At 41.9% G+C, this 19,336-nt stretch overlaps 1 long non-coding RNA gene across 1 annotated transcript in view; it reads right to left on the bottom strand.

Moving 5' to 3' along the window:
* Positions 1–1,100: 1,100 nt before the first annotated feature.
* The window catches only part of LOC147012356 (uncharacterized), a 63,508-nt gene continuing 45,272 nt past the window's right edge, over positions 1,101–19,336 (bottom strand). Inside the window, exons 2-3 of the long non-coding RNA XR_015051588.1 lie at positions 10,929–10,997; positions 1,101–1,760 (exon numbers count right to left, since the gene is read on the bottom strand). This is a non-coding gene — a long non-coding RNA (uncharacterized LOC147012356). The remainder of the gene's footprint in view (positions 1,761–10,928; positions 10,998–19,336) is intronic.

The following is a 19,336-nucleotide window of genomic DNA, read 5'->3' as shown; positions in this document are numbered from 1 at the left end:
GTAAGGAGAGTTGTTGAAAGAGTGTGGGGGATTGCAGAAAGCTAGGGGAGAGGGTTGGATGAGGAGGAGAAAAGGTTTGGTTGTGATTGGATGTGGTACAGTGGGGAATAATGAGAGAGGGGGCAGAGGACAGTTGGAAGATTGGAGGAGGTAGAGCGATGAGGTGGACGAGAGAGGGTGGAGAATGAAGGCAACTTTGTGGATGTGACTGTGGGGGGAAATCTTTGGGAAGGGGAGTGAGGGGGAAAATTGGAGAGAGTAGGGTTGGAGGGGAGATTTGAGGAAGAAGGTTGAGGGGGGGGAGTTTTTGAGAAAGATGAGAGGGAAGCTTGGAGGGTGAGGAGTGTGAAGGTTGCTTTGAGAGGGGGGGAGATGATGAGAGCATGGCCAAGGTGGAGGAGGATGATGGGAGAGGTGGGGCGAGGGGAAGGATGAGACTTAGTGGAGGCATGGTGAAGAAGGGAGCGGGCAGGGTGAGGTACAAGATTTAAGGGGTTGGTAAGAGGGGGAGGTGTGCTGAGAGGAAGGAAGGAGCATGTTTGTAGTGATGATTGAGAGTGTGAGATATCTGTTAAGTTAGAATGGAGCCCATAGATGTTCGAACATCACTCACTTTGGGACAACAGAGGAGGAGCTGATACTGAAGCAGAAGACAGTGAAGAGGAACCAAGAGTGGAGGTAGAACAAGAGGAAAGATGGGAGGGTAGGGAGGGGGTATAACAGGTGAGGGGCTAGCAGGAGGTAGATTTAAGTCAATGGGGTGAATTGATACTGAAGTTGGAAAAAAAGGGATGATTGATGGAACACGAACATACATTGCAAATTGGGATTTTTGAAATCTATGTGCATCATCATCTGGATCCATCTCTGATCCATCAGGTACAAATGTGTGTGGAAAGTTCAAAAGGTATGAGTGGGTTGAAAAGTTAAAGGAAAATGATACTTGCTAAACTTTATATATATCGAAATAATATGCCTTGATTTCAAAGCAATGGATCTATTTCTCATTCAAACAGTCTCTGTTAGTAAAATAGAAGTTTTCAGATTATGCTGTTTATTTTGTACCAAAAGCAGCGACCACTTCTCAAGTGCTTCATCTATTACTGGTGCTTCGTGAATCGGTGACCAAGCGAGTGAGACTTCAACATCAGAACAGATAACAGCCAATAGGTGCTGTCTGGGGCATGATCCAGATGCTCTAAGCCACAGTCATAAATGGAAGTCTGTATAAGAGGACCTTGAGTGCAGGTGTATTCTTATGAAGGAGGTGAATAAGTGTGGTCAACATCCTTCATGTCCTACAGCAATTTTTTTGCATCAGACTTACGTGATATTTCACTGTTATTGTAATGTAATGAGGCATGTCGTCATTCATCTCACAAAATCGAGGACGTGATCCAGCCTGCTCGGCCCTGAACGTTTGTGCTTCCAATCAAATGAGTTAAACGTATATCATCTCAAATTAAGATATCTTTTTGTCTTTCCAAACTTAGTGAATGATTCTGGATGGAAAACCCAAGAGAAAGAAGATGTGAATTAAATGACGAAATAATGTTCTGATTTTGTATGCAGCCTGTGGCTGCTGGTTGCATCGTCCCTGGAACTCCAGCTGTGCTGCTGATGCAGTGCTCCTGTTGCCAGTAAGCTGGCACTCATTTTGCCAACGGGGAAGGATGACAAACTGAGTCAACCCACCTGGAGTTATTTCAATGGCATGACAGAGGCTTGAACTCATGACCCTGAGATCTTCAGCCAGCCACCTGAAACATTCAGCCAACAACAGGCAAGTAGAAGTTATACTTGAGACGAATTGTATCTCAAAACGAAATGTTTAATAACTAAATTATTATTCCTTAAAATGAAAGGCTCAGGATTTGAATGAGGAACACTTTTCAGCTTGTTGGTGTGTAGATTCAAATATGTGAGACTGGTGAGTTTATCAAACACTCCATGAGGAAGAGACTGGAGCTTGTTAGTTCTCAGACTCAGCTCTTTCAGTTGGGTTAGTTTCTCAAACAGGGCACTGTTAAATGAATGCTTCCATCAACACTTCTCTCTCATCAACATCAACACTTCTTTCCATCAACAAAAGCACATCACGGCCAAAGATGGAGTGAATGTGCAACAATCAGGTACATTTTCACACTTTCCCATCAACATAAGAACGGAATTGTTTAATCCCCATCGTATAGCTCCATGGAGTGAAATTGTACATTTGGTCCTGATGTTGAGGCTGTTGTTGGGTAAGAACATGTTTTAAAGGTTAAATAACCCAATTGTCTTGCATCTATGCCAATTATGCCCCTATTAAAAAGAGGAAAGTGATTGCCACCACTTTTACTTGAAAAAAGCCTGTTGTTCTCACCATCATCACCAGAAGGTGCTCTTTCACACACGACCATGTGGAGGGGCATTGCAGTGATGGTCTGAGACATAAAAAAAACATCTACGGACAACTGATTCAGGACCGGGTGTTCGGGAGGACCTCGAGTGCTTGCCCTCGTGGCGAACCTCGAATACTGACCCATAACAATAGATCATGTTTATTTTGTCAACAAAATAATTATATTATGTGTTTACTCATTTGTTTTGCAAATTGAATGAAGAAATTGTGATGGACAAAATAGGGTGTGAATTATTTGATGCTGACATGGGAGGGACACAGAAGCTCGACGAGGACTTTGTGCGCTATACATAAGACATTGCAACCATTCCTTTCATGCCATGAGCTGCAATGGGCAGCCCAGGCAGTTCCATTTGGCTAAGGAGTAGAATTCGAAAGGGGTTGCCACTCCGATGCAGGATACTTGAATGGCTTATTACTCCAGTAAGCTGGTACTCATTTTGCCAACCTCAGAAGGATGGTAATCTGAGTCAAACCACCTCGTGTTATTTCAACAGTAAACAGGGCTAAAAATCAAGACCATAAGATCTTAAGCCAGCTCCCTTAACCGTTATGCCAACACTAGGCTGTAGGATGGTGGGTGGAGGGTCATAATCCCCAACCCCACCTATCCTACCCTCCTTTTTGCTCATCAATCAATTTCCTCTTTTGCAGATTTTTGTGCAAGTTAGTGGTCTCCTGATTAAATATACCAGACTAAATATTCAATATTTGAAGGAAAAACAGCTTGGGTCTCTTCTCAACGGAGTGTTTGATAAACTAACACAACTCACACTGCTGTGGCTGCACCGAAACCAGCTCCAGTCTCTCCCGAATGGAGTGTTTGATAAACTAACTAAACTCAAAGATCTTGCCTTGCACACCAACCAGCTGAAGTATGTTCCTGAATTACATTTTAAATGTAATAAACAGGAAATTTAAACAACCCTTTTTGAAGATAATTAACAGCTTATTCAAACATGCCTTGCCTTGGAAACACAGTCTACTCTCACCGACTAATTAAAGTATATAATCGAAATATTAAATCGGATCTGATGGACTAAATAATTGTTGAAATCTGGAGTGAAATCTGAAATTTCTTAACAAATCAGCGGTTATTATTACTCGGTTTATTTATTTAAACAAAGCATTAAACTTAACTTTTTCTACTCTTCGGACAATTATATTGAGTGAAGAAAAGATTAAGGATCAGCAGAAAGTAGAACTTCATCGAGAGCAACAAAAATAATTTACCAGCGGATCGAAGCTGCTTTGCAAGCAATGACAATACAATCCACAGGGGTCCTTTTTTCAGCAATTACGAATGCAGTTTGCTTATTCACCTTTTTGAGTGATCTGCTGGCTTTATCAAAGATAATATAAATTTATTAATATATGCTGATGATTTTTTTAAACTTCGAACTGAATCAAACCTCATTTTCCAAAATTGGTTTGATGTTATGTTGGTTTGACCTCGCAAGGTATTGATTGCCACTTTGTGTGCTCTCTGTGGGAATAGGATTTTACAAATTTTTGCTTGAATTCCACATTTAGAGAACTATATTTAAAGGTAAGCTTTCGTGGTTCTCCTTTTCGTGTACTTTAACTGTGTGAAACTTTGTATGGAACCTGTGAATTGATACATTTTAAATCCTTTCTCTAATTGATCGGTGCATCTAACGGCATAGAATCATGTCATCTTTAACGAATGATGAGGGACCATGTGCTCATTCGAGATGGTATTGACGGATATAAAATGAAGTATTTCATACTTGTCGGATGTGGTGTAATAAACTTCAATTTCCACTCAGGTAGGGTTAGGGTGGCAGCTTGGGATCCTAGGGTCCTGAGTTCAAGCCCCGTTGGCCGCTGAATTAATACACCAGGGGTTGACTCAGCCTGTCATCCTTCCGAGGTCGGCAAAATGAGCATCAGTGTGTACTGGTAGAGGGGCACTGCATCAGCGACACAGTCGTGCTTCCAATAAATGATAGCTACCCCAGCAGCTAAGCTGCCATATGCAAGAAAAAAGAAGACAGAGAGAGTACCCAGAATACCATCAATGAAGTTCTCTCACGAAAGGCTCCAGTCTGAGCCTTTTTATACACAAGCAAGTACAAGTGGCGGTACTGAGAGTAAGATAAGAAATGGATGTGGTCATCCTTTGCTTTAGAAAAGTATCTTTCTCAAAGCTTCATATTTGGGGTGAAATTCAGGTGGGTCCATTCAATAGGAAAGGAAAATCAGTGGAACAAAGTCAGACAAGATAAAGTATCAAGTGGTCCAAGCAAAGATGAACTAAAGTCAGCGAATGAGAGAAAAGCACAAACAATTACTCATGCTCCAAAGAAGAAAAAAAGCAGGCTTTCAGCCATACTAGAGTTCAAACAACTGCCCAGAGCGACGAGTTACTCCTGCATATTCCTAGTGCTGATAAGGATAAACAGTGCATTCCTCAAATTTGCAGTGACCTTCAAGACACCACAGGTTGCTTTTATGCCCTCTTACATAGAAAGCCATGTTCTTATATATTTATTTTAAGTATTGAGTTAAATCAGAATGTGTAAAATGTGATATCAAGAATATAGTAATTAATACATTTAAGTTTCTCTGGAACTTACATGATATTTCCAGCTAATTACAGAGTCTCAGTTATTTTAACTGCGTAGCAAATTGATATCACGAAAGCAAATACATGTTTTACAGAAAAGCAAATGTTACAAAGGACATGGACAAATATGTTTCCAATGGAACCCTCTCAACTATAGCATTTAACATATTTTGTCTTGTGGGCAGAATGCCTTTATTATCAGATCAATTACAAATGCTTAAAGAGAAAATGTACTTCCACATTCCTCCCTTTTGTCCTTTAAAGGACAATACTAAGCCAATTTGGAATTAACTGATAATACATAGCCCCCACATGAGCATCTCTGTTTCCTGGGCATCAATCTCCAAGCACAAATCACAAAGTCCAGCACTTCATGGAGTCATCCCTCTCCAGAGGAACTGGGGGCTTCAGGTGGTTGTGCGGCGAGGCCTGCTTTAGGCCACCATGGGGTAAGCCTTTCGGCCATTGCAGTGGAGATCTACCTGCCATCGGCAAGCAAGGCATTTTCAACACACTTAGGTGTTGAGCTCAAGGAACAAGGCTGAAAAGTGCATCAAGGATAACATCTGTCCATAGTCACAGAACATAATCATGACATCTACCTCTGGATTTTCAATCACAATTTTGCACAATTCATAAAACTCCTCCTCAACATCAGGATCCTTATATGGAGATGTTTGTTGAGAACCCATTGCAGATGTAGCTTTCCTCTGAAAGCAAGAGGCAATCAGTGAGGGTAATGTTATCATAGCACATTTAAAAGTACTATGACAACAAGTAGCAGTGGTCTGATAAAATGTGGAAATTTTGCCCACAATCCACCAAAGATCCCCTTTAACCAGGAAAATATTCCATCATCCTTGTAATAATTTTGAAAGTAAGTTCCTTCTTTAATTTTTCCTACCAAAAACTTGTAATGTGTTCTGATTTGACTGGGATATAAGTGCAACATTTAGACCCAAAGACAGTGCAGGGTCCACCCTGTGCTGCAAGCAACCAGACCAAAGTATTTTCGATTTTACATAGCTACTGTTCTCACAACAATCATTTCAGCATTAATATCTGCAGAACTATCCATGGTTTCATTATCAAACAGCTCCAATCTGGCTGCCATGTTGATGAGTTCTCTGGCAGCCTTCCCTGCACCATACAAAGGAAAGGTGATCATGAAAAATGTTTCAGCCGAGGCAATTGTTATTTAACTACAGCTTGGGGTTTGAAATGGAGGTCAGGTCAGATATGGGAGCATGCACCAGAGCAGCGCGTCACTGCGTCCACTTTCTGCCGGTGCTCCAAGTGCCTCCGTCTGGCCATCCCCCAAGCAGATGCCTGGCCCATCGCCATGTCCTTGAGATGCTGATAAACCTGCTGCTACCACGAGGCATGTGGTCGGCACAATGGCCTCCTCCACTCACGAGTCTCCCTCACTGAGAGAATCTTCTGAGCAGGATCAGCATCAGGAAAATGAGCCACATGTCCATACAGCCGCAGCTGATGCTCACGGACTATACAGGTAACAAATCTCATTTGAGTCTCTCTCAGCAACCGCTCGTTGGGCACAAAGTCCGACCAGCGATAGCCAAGGATTCTCCGAAGGGACCTGGTACCAAAGGCATTAAGTGTCCGTCTCAGATCCCTGGTCAGAGTCCAAATCTCACATTCATAGAGCAAGACTGGAAGCACCAAGGACCTGAAGACTCGGACTTTTGTCCTCCCGCACAGGAACCAACAGCGCCACACCCCATAATCCAGTGAATCCATGAATCCCCAGGCCCGACCCAGACATCTGTAGACCTCTGGCTCACAGCCAGGAGAGACATGAAAATCACTGCCAAGGTCAGTGAATCTCTCCGTGACCTCAACATTCTCACCACGAACAGGTACAGACAGGAGAGCAATATACAAGATGTCATTGAAAGCCTGGATCTTAGTTTTGACCCAGGAAACCCAGGCTCTTTTGACCCAGGCTCTGACACCTCATTCAGCACCTTGAGGGCCCCCAAAATGATATCTAGAGTATCCGCAAAGATGACTGCATCATCTGCGAAATCAAGGTCAGAGATCTTGACATTCCCAAACGATGCACCGCAGCTTGCTATATCTGAGATGAATTGCCACACATACGATACATCACTGTGACGTCATATCAATTTTTATGACGTCATTCCTATTTTTTGACATATTTTGTTTGTTTGTTTCACAGCCTACAGTTTTCATAGAAACTTCCTGAAACTTGGCATATATATGTAAAAATTCCCTACGCAGACAGTAACCATCTCTGATTGTGAAAATTCCTCCTAGAAATAAAGTTATGACGTCAAATATCACCGCTAATGGAAATCGCCTAAAAAATTATCTCCGAAACTAGGCAAGCTTTTTGAATTATGTTTGCGGGAATGGAACAGGGCATCAGCAGAGATGAATTACCGCACATATGATACATCACTATGACGTAATATCAATTTTTATGACGTCATTCCTATTTTTTGACATTTTTTGTTTCACAACCCAGAGTTTTCATTGGATCTTCGTGAAACTTGCCATGTATATGCAGAAAGCCCACGCGCAGGCGGTAACCACCTCCGATTTTGAAAATTCTTCCTAGAAAAAAGTTGATGTCATAATATCGCCGCTAATGGAAATCGCCTATACCATTATCTCCGAAACTAGGCAAGCTGTTTGAATTTTGTTTGCGGGAATAAAGCCGGGCCTTTGCACAGATAATTTATCGCAAACCTGATACATCACAATGACGCCATACTCGTTTTTATGACGTCATCATTAAGAGGATGAGGATCTTAGCTCATTTGAGCTTGTTCTTCTATTTCTTTATTATAGTTTGCATAAATATCATGCTGATTTTCTCATTGCACCCATCTTATAAAATATCCACACCACTCGTTCCATTTAAAAGATACTGCTTATAGTGGTATTCCACTTCATTTAATGAGGCATGTGAATACAAACCCAACAGCAATTTTTTTTATTAAGTTTCCCTTTTACTCCTCCTATGTTATATGTTAACTCCCTTTTATGTCTATGTACATGAGGAATAACTTGGTGAGTAGGTGCGGGTGTGTGAAAATCGCTTTATTGATGAATATACCTGCAAACATTAGCATGAGTATCATTTGTTGGTTCTATTGACCAAGGGAGTACCCCTATCTATGATGGAAGCAAAAATGAATGGAGTAATAATTATTGTTCAGTGCGACTTGATCTTTAAAAGGGCAAGTCTCGGTTTGTCTTAACTCTGTCTTCTATCCTGTAAATCTTTGGATTGTTATTCTTTCTGGTGGTCTTGCTTTAAATAGTGATGGCAAGTGGAATTTCCCATATAGAATATTTTGGGACTTTCCTTTTTTTATTGTACAAATAAGTTCAAAAATTTTGTACTCAATTCCAAGATGTTGGGTCATGTGGCTAAGATTAAATAGGGGGTAGTATCCATTAGTAAAGGCGCTGTCACACCTTGACGATTTAGCCAGCGTATGGCAACGTATCAAAATGTATGTAAAACGCTGGCGTACACTGAACTATTGTTTTTTTCAGTTTTGGGCGTATAATAACGTGTTGGACGTATGCATAATGTATTAGTAACATACACAGAACGTTTCGATAACTTATACCAACGAATGCTTAGCGTGTTGTCGGCGCTCACAACATATGCCCAACGATAGTCTAACTTATGCATAGCGCGCGGCAGCGTATCGCCGACGATCACGTGGCATAGCCTATTAAAAGGCTGCCGCTCGACGATTCAAATCATAACTGCACTAGACATCGAAGTGTCAACATCACCATCATGCCGAAGAAAACTTCGAAGAATGCTGCAAAGAAGTCTCCTGGCCGTGGCCGTGGATGTGGATGCAAGGAGGATCCATCATCACCCACACCCTCCCCATCACGCTCATCTACTACTACTGACATGGACCTACTACTACTACTACTACTACTACTACTACTGACACGCTCACCTACTACTACGACTGATACTACTGACATGGACATCTACTCACCATGGAGTCTGAAACACTGACTGGTTCCTACTGTGTGAACCCCATTTTTATATACCAATTCCCTTAAATGCTGCCAATACGCCATTATACGGTAGCTGTAAGTTAGAAACACGTTCAGTAAGTTCTGTAGTCATCCGGAAGACGGCAAATACGTCTACATACATTAATATGCATTTGAGATACGTTACACATAGGTTCAAAGCACGTTACTCATAGGTTAGAAATAAGTTTCGGGTACGCAAGACATTACCTCGATGTATTTCGACTTATGAGTAACTTACAAGTAACGTGTGTCGACGTGTGTCAACGATCGCATAACATGCCTACAACTTATGGTCAGCATATGCGGAACGTGTGAGTCATACGCCGAGCACGTCGAAAAATTTTGAGCATGTTTAAAATTTGTCGATGAGCTCGGCGTACTACGACGTATGCCAGCGTGCTTCAGCATGCTCTTAACGTATACAAAACTTACCCATAACGTATTCGACGTGTGCCAGTGTATTCGCCAAATTTTTCATACGTCGGCATACGCTGGATAAAACGTCAAGATGTGACAGGGCCTTAAAATTGGTACAATCGTATCCACCCCCTTTTCTACCTGTTCTCTATTATTTATTTTCTTTGTTAGATGCTTTTATAGTATCTGTATGCCTTACACATTCCAATATTGTTTTTCTAAAAATACCACAGTAATCGCTCCCTTGGTATGGAAGTATGGAGAACACTCTACCATGTTGTGTTGAGTAGGGAATATAAGTGCAAACCCAACAACTGCTTTGTTCATACTCCTTGCATGTTGTAAAGATGCAGCTAAGAATGTATCAAATCCATAAATATGTATTAATTCCAGATAAGCCATCTGGATGTAAATGTACTTCCTTGTTAAAGCCGCTGTCACACCTTGACGTTTTAGCCAGCGTATGGCAACGTATCAAAATGTATGTAAAACGCTGGCGTACGTTGAACTATTGATGTTTAAAAAAAAGTTTTTGGCGTATTCATAACGAGTTGGACGTATGCATAACGTATTAGTAACGTAGAATAGAGGAACACATCCCCTCTCTGCTCGTATGGAGCCACTATGCGCTTATCGTGTGATTTCCATCGCTTGGAATCATCATCAAATTTGCATCTGGATATTATCCATAAATCTCTCTCTCCTTTATCAATGTCTGCTTGTAAAGCAGTGACATTGTCAAGAGTAGGACCAATTTTGACTCATGTCAAAATATATTGAGATGCCAATATGGCATTCTGAGAAATGTTTTTTATTTTGTTTTATATTTTGTTCTCTATTTTATATATAGAGAAATGTATGAGAAATATGAGAAATGTCTGAGGCTTTAGCAGCTTTGTTTGCTCAAACATTCCTCCCTTGAAACATAATCACAAAAAAATATCTGAAACGAACCTTTTTCATTACCATTCGGAATTGTTCCATCCATGAACATTTCAAAGCCTCTCTGCTGTCCATCTTTTAACAAGAAAACCCCACTTCCCTTGCACTTGCCACAACAAAATTCTGCATATTCCATCCCACTTACTCTGACCATCTAATCACTTGCATAAGCCCACTTAAAATAAAATCCATTCCTTGGTCAAAATAAATAATTACAGTGTACATAAAATATCATTGGATTTCTATTCCACAAACTAAAATGAAACAATCTATTCTTCAAACTAATCAGATCGACTGATTTTTGTGACCCGTCCATATTCATAAAGGTCATCGTTGTGTGACATTGGCAAGTAGAATTTAAATCAAAGCGGTCCTTCAAATGTGAATTTGGGTGTCCAAAATCGCCAAAATGTTATTCCACATTTGTGCACACACACCAATGCAGAATCTCCTTATCGTTATTTACTTCCTAATCTCCAACCACCTTTCACTACCACAATTTACATAATTTACCCGAAGTCCATGAACTCAAACATGCTGCAGAGCAATGCAGCAGGTCCCCCAGCAGGTGTGCAAAGTCACCTGCAGGAAACAGCCCACAAAGCAACACCTTTTATAAATGTGACATTCTGCAAAATATAACAGCTACTTTCCATTTCACGTTGATGGGTCTTGGGAAAAATACTGTTACGGCTGTGGAAATTCGCATTACACCATGAAGGGCCCGTAGGTGAGATATCTCTAAGTATATGTGTAGTTAGCCCCAAATCCGTTGTCTTGAGGGAATTTATGTGATTCATTTGGGCTGCGACGCTTTGAGATAGCCGTTTTTCTGTTCTATCTTTATTTTGAACCAACCACGTCTCAACCGCCAGCACACAACAACCACCTTAACCACCACGCCAGCCATCGTCACCAACTACAACCACACTCCAACCCTCAGTCAACAACAACGCCAACAGCCACGACCTTTACCTTCACAACTCAATCCCGCAAACATCGCATCACCGTCATTCCTAAATGGCACCATAACCATCAAATCACCACCGATAAACCCCCCACCACCCTCACCTATCCCCTTCTACGGCCATTCCCGCACCACCTGTGAACACTGAGCATCGGGCTGTCTTGGGCTCGTTCAGCGATACGCACTGAGCCGCGAGTGGAAATAGCGGCCTTTCCGAGGGAGAATTCAGATCAGGAACGCCACACGCCTACTTCTGATCCGTCCAATTAGCAAGCGCCGAGCGGCTTGGCCCCGCCTGCAGGTGTGTCTGTGTGAAATCGATATATGCAAATTCTAGGATCAGGGAAGGTTCACGCCCACTTTTCCTCCGTCCAATTGGCGAGCGTGGCTCCGCCCCCGAGGTCATCCTGATCCGGATATTTGCATATTGTTTTCTCCTGCCGGCCTATAAAACGGCGAGCACAAGGCGAATCGTGGCAGAGTGTGGCAGTAGCAGAGTGTGGAAGTAGCAGAGTGTGGCAGGAGCAGTGTGTGTCGGCAGGGCAGAGTGAGTCGAGTCATCGGTGTGGCAGAGAGTGGAGTCGGGTGGCGAAGTCATCGGTGTGGCATCGAGTTGGGTTCTGCAGTCGGCTGAGGAGAGTTGCGGGAAGAGGCAAAGGAGCTCGGGTCCGAGGCGAGAAGGACGGCGGTCAGCGACGAGGTCATGGTGTGAGATCGCTCGTCGCGGGACCCAAGCTAGCCAGTCATTCTCCTCCCCCAGGGCATCAACAATTCCCCCTTTCCCCCGCACTGAGATAGTGCAAAAAGGGGGCCCCGTTCCCATCACTCTCCAAATGTCGTGCCAACGAAACCCGCCAAGGAGCACGGAGTCGGGGCACAGCCATGCGGCCACATCTGCGGCACGTCCGCCAGCGCGTCACGAGGATGCGGGTAGGACCCCCCCCCCGTCTCGCGGACCTGGCCGCTTCTTCAGGTCACGCGCGCATATTGGCCTACAGGCCCGTCTGCCCCCTTGTCTATGAGGGTGGCTTCTTTCCTTTGCTTTTGAGTAAATGTGTGTTGGCGCCGTCTGTAAAGTAGAACTGTATAAGTGTTGCCGTGTGTACGCGTATTCGGTAGTAACTCTGTGTCATTGTTTCTTTTGTTTTAACTGCTATATGTGCATTTTGACTGTTTGGCTGTATATGTGTGCTTTCCGTGTGTCGCGTAATAAATGTGCTTTGTGTTAACTGTTTTCCCGTTTTGCTTCGTCTTTTCTTCATTGACCCTCCATCCTGCTTCACGTAAAGGGTTCGTAGTGGGTGCAAAATGCCCGGTAAATAATCTGAACCGTCAATGTCGACGATAACACCGCTCGGTTATCCCGATAGTATGGAACGAGCCGCCCAAGCGGCTCGTGTCCGGAGTTGACCTGCGGCGAGGTACGATCGCCCGGTTTACCATCCGCGTGGGTACTGAGGTAGGTCGAGTTTGGCGAACAACCCTATCCTACGCGGGTGGCTGATTGGCACGATTGTGGTGAGGTCGAAAGGCCCACCCGTGACTGGCTCCGGGCGATAGTTCCCAGAGGGTCACGACTGAATTGTCCGTCCTGTGGGCGATGCAGTCGCGATTCGAGTGACGTGGCCGTCCGCACGCCGGCGGGCGCGAATTCGCAACAATACGTTGCAGCCTCTCGACTTTGATCAAATTAGGTCAAAATTGAGTCACGAGCAAATGGCGTTCCAAGTTGCAGCTCAAAATACTCTGCTCATGCAAAATGCAAGGGAAGCAAAACAGCAAACATTCCACTTCACAGCAGCAAAATATTCAACATACTATCACTAGTAATCACTTACCTAGCTAAGGGGTGTAGCGACCCCCCCCCGTTAGGAAATTCACCCTTTTGCACTTTGTTTTTACATGTGGCCAGTGGTAGCGAGCCAAATTCTCGCGAAGGATACCAATACCGTGGGATCTTTAACATCCACAAACTAACGGCAGCAGACGGGACACTCACCCAACATCCATCCGAGGGACGGCACACACACACACCAATGCCTATTATTTAAATTTCATTACGGCCTGTGAAATGATGCTCATATCACATAAGACACAATCTATATATTATGCATGCAAATTTAGTTCCAATCGTTCTTTTGACAGGTATATTTCAATACCTGCTCCTTGTCGTCTTTACTCACAATTATCCCAATGTTGCGTCATACCTTTGTTGTAAGTGTGAAGATGATCTGTTACTTGACACACAATCTGTCAATTTTTCAAAATGAGCGTTCAAAGTACTAGAAAGACTATTACCACCAATGCACAAGCATTTCAGTGGTTGTCTATTGCAAATTCAAAACAGTTTCACATGATGACTGGGACATTTCTAAATGTACACGTCAGGAGTACATTTTACTGAAAAATTCAATTGGCATAACAGATCTTTGCCCAACAGGTTTACTGGAGTATCCGCTGCGAACGGAAATGCATGCTTTCCAGACAATGGCCTTTAATTCCACATGTAATTCTCGAGTTATAGGAGGAAGGCATTGGAACACTCGACATTCCCAATCATTTCGGATTCATATTAATTCGTAACTGTTAGAACATTTCTTGACCAAGTAACCGGACATCTCAGCATTATACAGTACATACAAAACACCGACAAAAGGACATTTTTTTCAAATTAAAGACTTCAAATATTTATCATGAGTATTTTCGTTGTAATAAAAACGTACCTTGTTCAGACCCACACATCCACCCACAGACATGAATTCAGCTTGATATATTAGATTAGGTGACATTGAGACACCTCGCATGAAACTACCATGTTTGCATGATGTTTCCTACTCCTGTTAATCGATTCTTCTTCTTATTCTCATAGTAATCAGCAAATAAACTTTCTATTCTGTCCTCTATCCTCTGTTATATAATTTTACCATGAGTTTTAGTGTGTTATAAAAAAATCGGTGTAAGTTATCATAAGATCAACATCGGTGTAATTTCTAAAATCCTCAATTTTCATCTGATTGACTTGAAATGTGGAGGATTTACATATCAGGTCACTGAATTCAACAAACAAGTATCTTTGAGGTCAACATAGGCCAAAAAGTCAGCACAGGTCAAAAAGTCGACATGCGGCAATTTTCATCCGATTGACTTGAAACGTGAAAAGGATTTGTGTATTTGGTCATTGAATTCAAGCAGCAATTATTTTTCAGGTCAAGTTTGATTTATGGATTTCGCAAGTTTTGTGTTATGCATGACATCCTGCTTGTTTTTTGGGGTTTTTTTTTGTGAACAGGATGTCCCAAAAAGTTGTGGACGGATTTGGACGAAATTTGACAGAGAGCTTGGGTAGGTGACATGGACAAAACGATTAAATTTTAGTGAAGATCCGAATCCGAATTTATATCTGAGAATTTTTAAAGTGATTTTTCGACATCGAGAGATTGGGCCAAAAACGACATATAACAGGATTTCTGAAAAAGTTATTGACAGATTCAGACGAAATGTGGTAGGCAAGTTGGGTGTGTAACACGGAAGAATTGATTCGATTTTGGTGAAGATCTGAATCCGAATCCGAATTTGACAATTAAGTGATTCTTCACTATTGAGTAATCGGGTTAAAACGATATATATAACATGATATCTGAAAAAGTTATAGACGTATTATGTTGAAACTTGGTGGAAGAGTTGGTTAGGTGACAAGAACAAGCCGATTAAATTTTAGTTCAGGTCCGAATCCATATCTGGCTGATCAGTGGGATAAAAAACATAAACTAATCAGCCTGGCAGAAGTATGCACTCTACCTAGTGTCTGTTCAACTTTCAAATAAATTCAAAATATTTCACAAAAACAAGTAAGAACTCGAGGGGGAGCACTCGGTAGAGTGCAAAACCTCCGCCGCCAATACTGCTGGGTCACTTAAGTGAACCTGATATCCTATTCATTGAAGGTCAAAACGGATCAGACTCTACTGAACCACGATTGAATAAACTAAACGAGATCGACGCGCATGTACAAATGCCAAAAAAATAAAATCGAAATTTTTTTGAAAAAAAAGTTGCAATTTTTTTTTTCTTCTAACAATTTTTTTTTGGGGGGTTGGAAATCACTTAAAACATGTAGAAATGCAAAAAAAGAAATTCAAATATCTTTCAAATAAAATCGAATTTTTTTTGAAAAAAGTTGCAAAATTTTCTGTTTTTTTCTCTAACAAATTTATTTATTTTTGGTTGGAAATCACTTAAAACATGTAGAAATGCAAAAAAATTAATTCAAATATTTTTTCAAAATGGCCGCCATAGCGGCCATATTGGACTTTGGACCAAGTTCAAAATCTAATGGCATGATCCTTGGACCATACCTCATCCCCCCACCAAGTTTCATTGAAATCCGTCGATGAGTTTTTCTGTAATACTGTTCACAAACAAACAAACAAGCAGTCATAGACTGGTACTTACGAAATCGTCAACTTGACCTCTGACGTTGTCTAATAAAAGCTGTCTCGAGAAAAGGTAGCGACGCAAACCAGAAGTTTCTACGATGATTCTGTACCAAACCATCAAAAATCGTAACGTCGACCGAAGCAAAAATCTCCATTTCTCCACGCAATTATTTCATATTATTTTATCAAAGTCACAAAACCATAATATTCGGCCATCCACCAACAATCTTTACATAATCCGACGGCTTAGCGAGTCAGGCATGCGACGCTAACCTTTATTGGGATAAAAATGACTTTTAAACACCATCTTTATCGAAAACACCGTCAGCGCGCACACGGAAAACCATATGTGACTCAACGACGCGTCTGCTCGAGCGCACTGCATCACATGACGACCCGTGATGCGTCGAGTGAAATATTTTTTAAACAATCTTAAAACGTCTCCAAAACATCCAATTTTTACCAGAATTTCGACAACCGAGTTTTAAGCGTCCAAAGCGATCGCAAAAACCGAAGACAAAATTAAAATCGAAGTTAAAACGAACTCGTAACGTCGAGCGAAGCAAAAATACTCCATTTCTCCACATTAATTCACGGAATTATATTTGACCTCACTGTGACCTTGACCTTTGACCGATTTTGACCAAAATCGAATCAGCGCTAGCCATCACCCTCCTGAATCACGTGGTGTAATTTGACATTGGTCGCTTCTTCCGTTCTCGAGTTATCTGTACCAAACCCTCAAAAATCGAATATTTGACCTCACTGTGACCTTGACCTTTGAGCGATTTTGACCAAAATCCAATGAGCACGAGCCAACACCGTCCTGAATCACGTGGTGTAATTTGACATTGGTAGCTTCTTCCGTTCTCGAGTTATCGTGCCTACAAACAAAGAAACAAACAAACACACAAACAAACAAACGGAAGTCATCAATATACTTATGAAATATTTAGATTTCGTAAGTAACAAGCAGTCATAGACTGGTACTTACGAAATCGTCAACTTGACCTCTGACCTTGTCTAATAAAAGCTGTCTCTAGAGAAGGTAGCGACGCAAACCAGAAGTTTTTACGATGACTCTGTACCAAACCATCAAAAATCGAATGTTTGACCTCACTGTGACCTTGACCTTTGACCGATTTTGACCAAAATCTAATCAGCACTAGCCATCACCCTCCTGAATCATGTGGTGTAATTTGACATTGGTAGCTTCTTCCGTTCTCGAGTTATCGTGCCTACAAACAAACAAACAAGTAGTCATAGACTGGTACTTTCGAAATCGTCAACTTGACCTCTGACCTTGTCTAATAAAAGCTGTCTCGAGAGAAGGTAACGACGCAAACCAGAAGTTTCTACGATGATTCTGTACCAAACCATCAAAAATCGAATGTTTTGGATGTTTGACCTCACTGTGACCTTGACCTTTGACCGATTTTGACCAAAATCTAATCAGCGCTAGCCACCGCCCTCCTGAATCACGTGGTGTAATTTGAAATTGGTAGCTTCTTCCGTTCTCGAGTTATCATTTTTTGGGTGTTTGACCTCACTGTGACCTTGACCTTTGACCGATTTTGACCAAAATCTAATCAGCACTAGCCATCACCCTCCTGAATCACATGATGTAATTTGACATTGGTAGCTCCTTCTGTTCTCGAGTTATCGTGCCTACAAACAAACAAACACACACACAAACAAACGCACACACAAACAAACACACAAACAGATGACGGAAGTCATCAATATACTTACGAAATCTTTAGATTTCGTAAGTAACAAACAGACAGGGGTGAAAACAGTAACCTCCGTCCATCTTCGATGGCAGAAGTTAATTATTTATCACACTTTTCATCTGGTTGTTATCCAGAGACAAAGCAGTGAGTTTGGTCAGTTTATCAAACACTCCATGAGGGAAAGATTGGAGCTTGTTACAACACAGATACAGCTCTTTAAGTTTGGTAAGTTTATCAAACATTCCACTGGGAAGAGACTGCCATTGGTTCCAAATTACTGGATAGCTAGCTCAGGATGAGGACACCAGGTGACAGTTTATAGCTGGGTTAAGATTCAAACGCAGGTTATACAGCTTAGAGCTTTGATCTGAGTGAAGTTCATGATTTGGCCCACAGTCTGTGCCTGGTAGAGCATGGGCAGTTTGCACCTCACTTATCCATCTTCTATGGATTATAATGTGGTCAATGTGATTTCTATGTTGCTCATCAGGTGAAGTTCATGTGTACAGCCTACAATTTGTTTTGTTTAAGCCATGTGCTTGCAATTACAAGTTCATTTTTCAAACAGAATTTTAATATTCGCTCTCCTGGCTCGTTTCCGATTCCAAGTCCGTGCTTAAACTGCAATCCCTGGTGCTCCTGCTTCTCCAACTTTTGTATTCCAATCTCCCATAATAATTAAAACAACTACTTTCGGCACCGACTCCACCAGTTCCTTCAACTTTCGATATAACTCCTTCACATTTTCTTCATCTGCTGCAGAAGTTGGGGCATACATCTGAATGATGGTGGTGTTTACTGGATGTCATTTTAACCTCACTGATATTAACCTATCATTCACTGGGTTGTATCCAAGTACTGGCTCTGCAGTCTTAGTGCAAATCACAGCCTCCATTTATTTTACAGGGTGAGTGACCAGAAAAGAACACTTTTATAATAGTCAGATTGAAACTGCCATAAATCAGTCCATTTGAAAATTTCAGTTCCTGTCATCTCCAGCTTTCCCTTTTGTTTTTGTTTTTTGTATACATAGTCGAGGCTCATGGAAGACCTGGCACCTCTGAACAGTTATCAGGTCGTAAAAAACATAAACAGGATGCAAAACACGCATGCATGGAGAATGAAGCTCCAAGGAGGAAAAAGTGGAAAATTAGGAGGGATTTGGGCGGTGTTAACAATGGTATAAAAGATCATGGTTTTGGATTGGGGACGATATGAGAAGGTGTTGAACAGCGGTCTGGGAGACCTGAAGGGAAGGATGAGATTGAAGAGGATGTGGAAGTTGATTCCATAGGTGGGGAAAAAAGAGAAACAAAGGAATGGAGGTGAGCAGTAATTCTGCATTTTGGGAATTCAGTGATAGGGTGAGCATGAGTTAGTTAGAAAGGAACTAGTTAGTTAGATGGTGCAAGAATGAATGGAAATGTGAACAAGCCTGTATGGAGTTAAAGCCGGACAGTGGTCTGGGAGTGAATGATGGTGTGAAATAATGAATTGGAAGGGACTATGCCCAATACAAGGAAAACCGGGGCTAATTCAGAGATTAGTGAAGGGGTTGGGTCACATTTACAATGGAGGTCGTTCTGCGGTTGGTGCAGTATGTTGAAATGTTTATTTTGTAAGTGTGCAAAGAGTTTTGACAGGCTGGTAGTGTGACTCACGAGAGGTGATTATTGTTGAAGAAGGCACCCCGGGTGATGGAGGGTCTGTAGGCCAGGGTAGGCTGTGAGCCCATGGTTGGCATGCTAAATTTGTTTATGGGCCCAGGTACCGACAGAGAAGGGA

Source organism: Eptatretus burgeri, chromosome 15 (assembly GCF_056783735.1).
Source record: "Eptatretus burgeri isolate ZD-2024b chromosome 15, Ebu_testis_v1, whole genome shotgun sequence".
Classification (NCBI taxonomy): domain Eukaryota; kingdom Metazoa; phylum Chordata; class Myxini; order Myxiniformes; family Myxinidae; genus Eptatretus; species Eptatretus burgeri.
The sequence above is the reverse complement of the archived record's forward strand: the minus strand, read 5'-3'. Positions and strand labels throughout refer to the sequence as shown.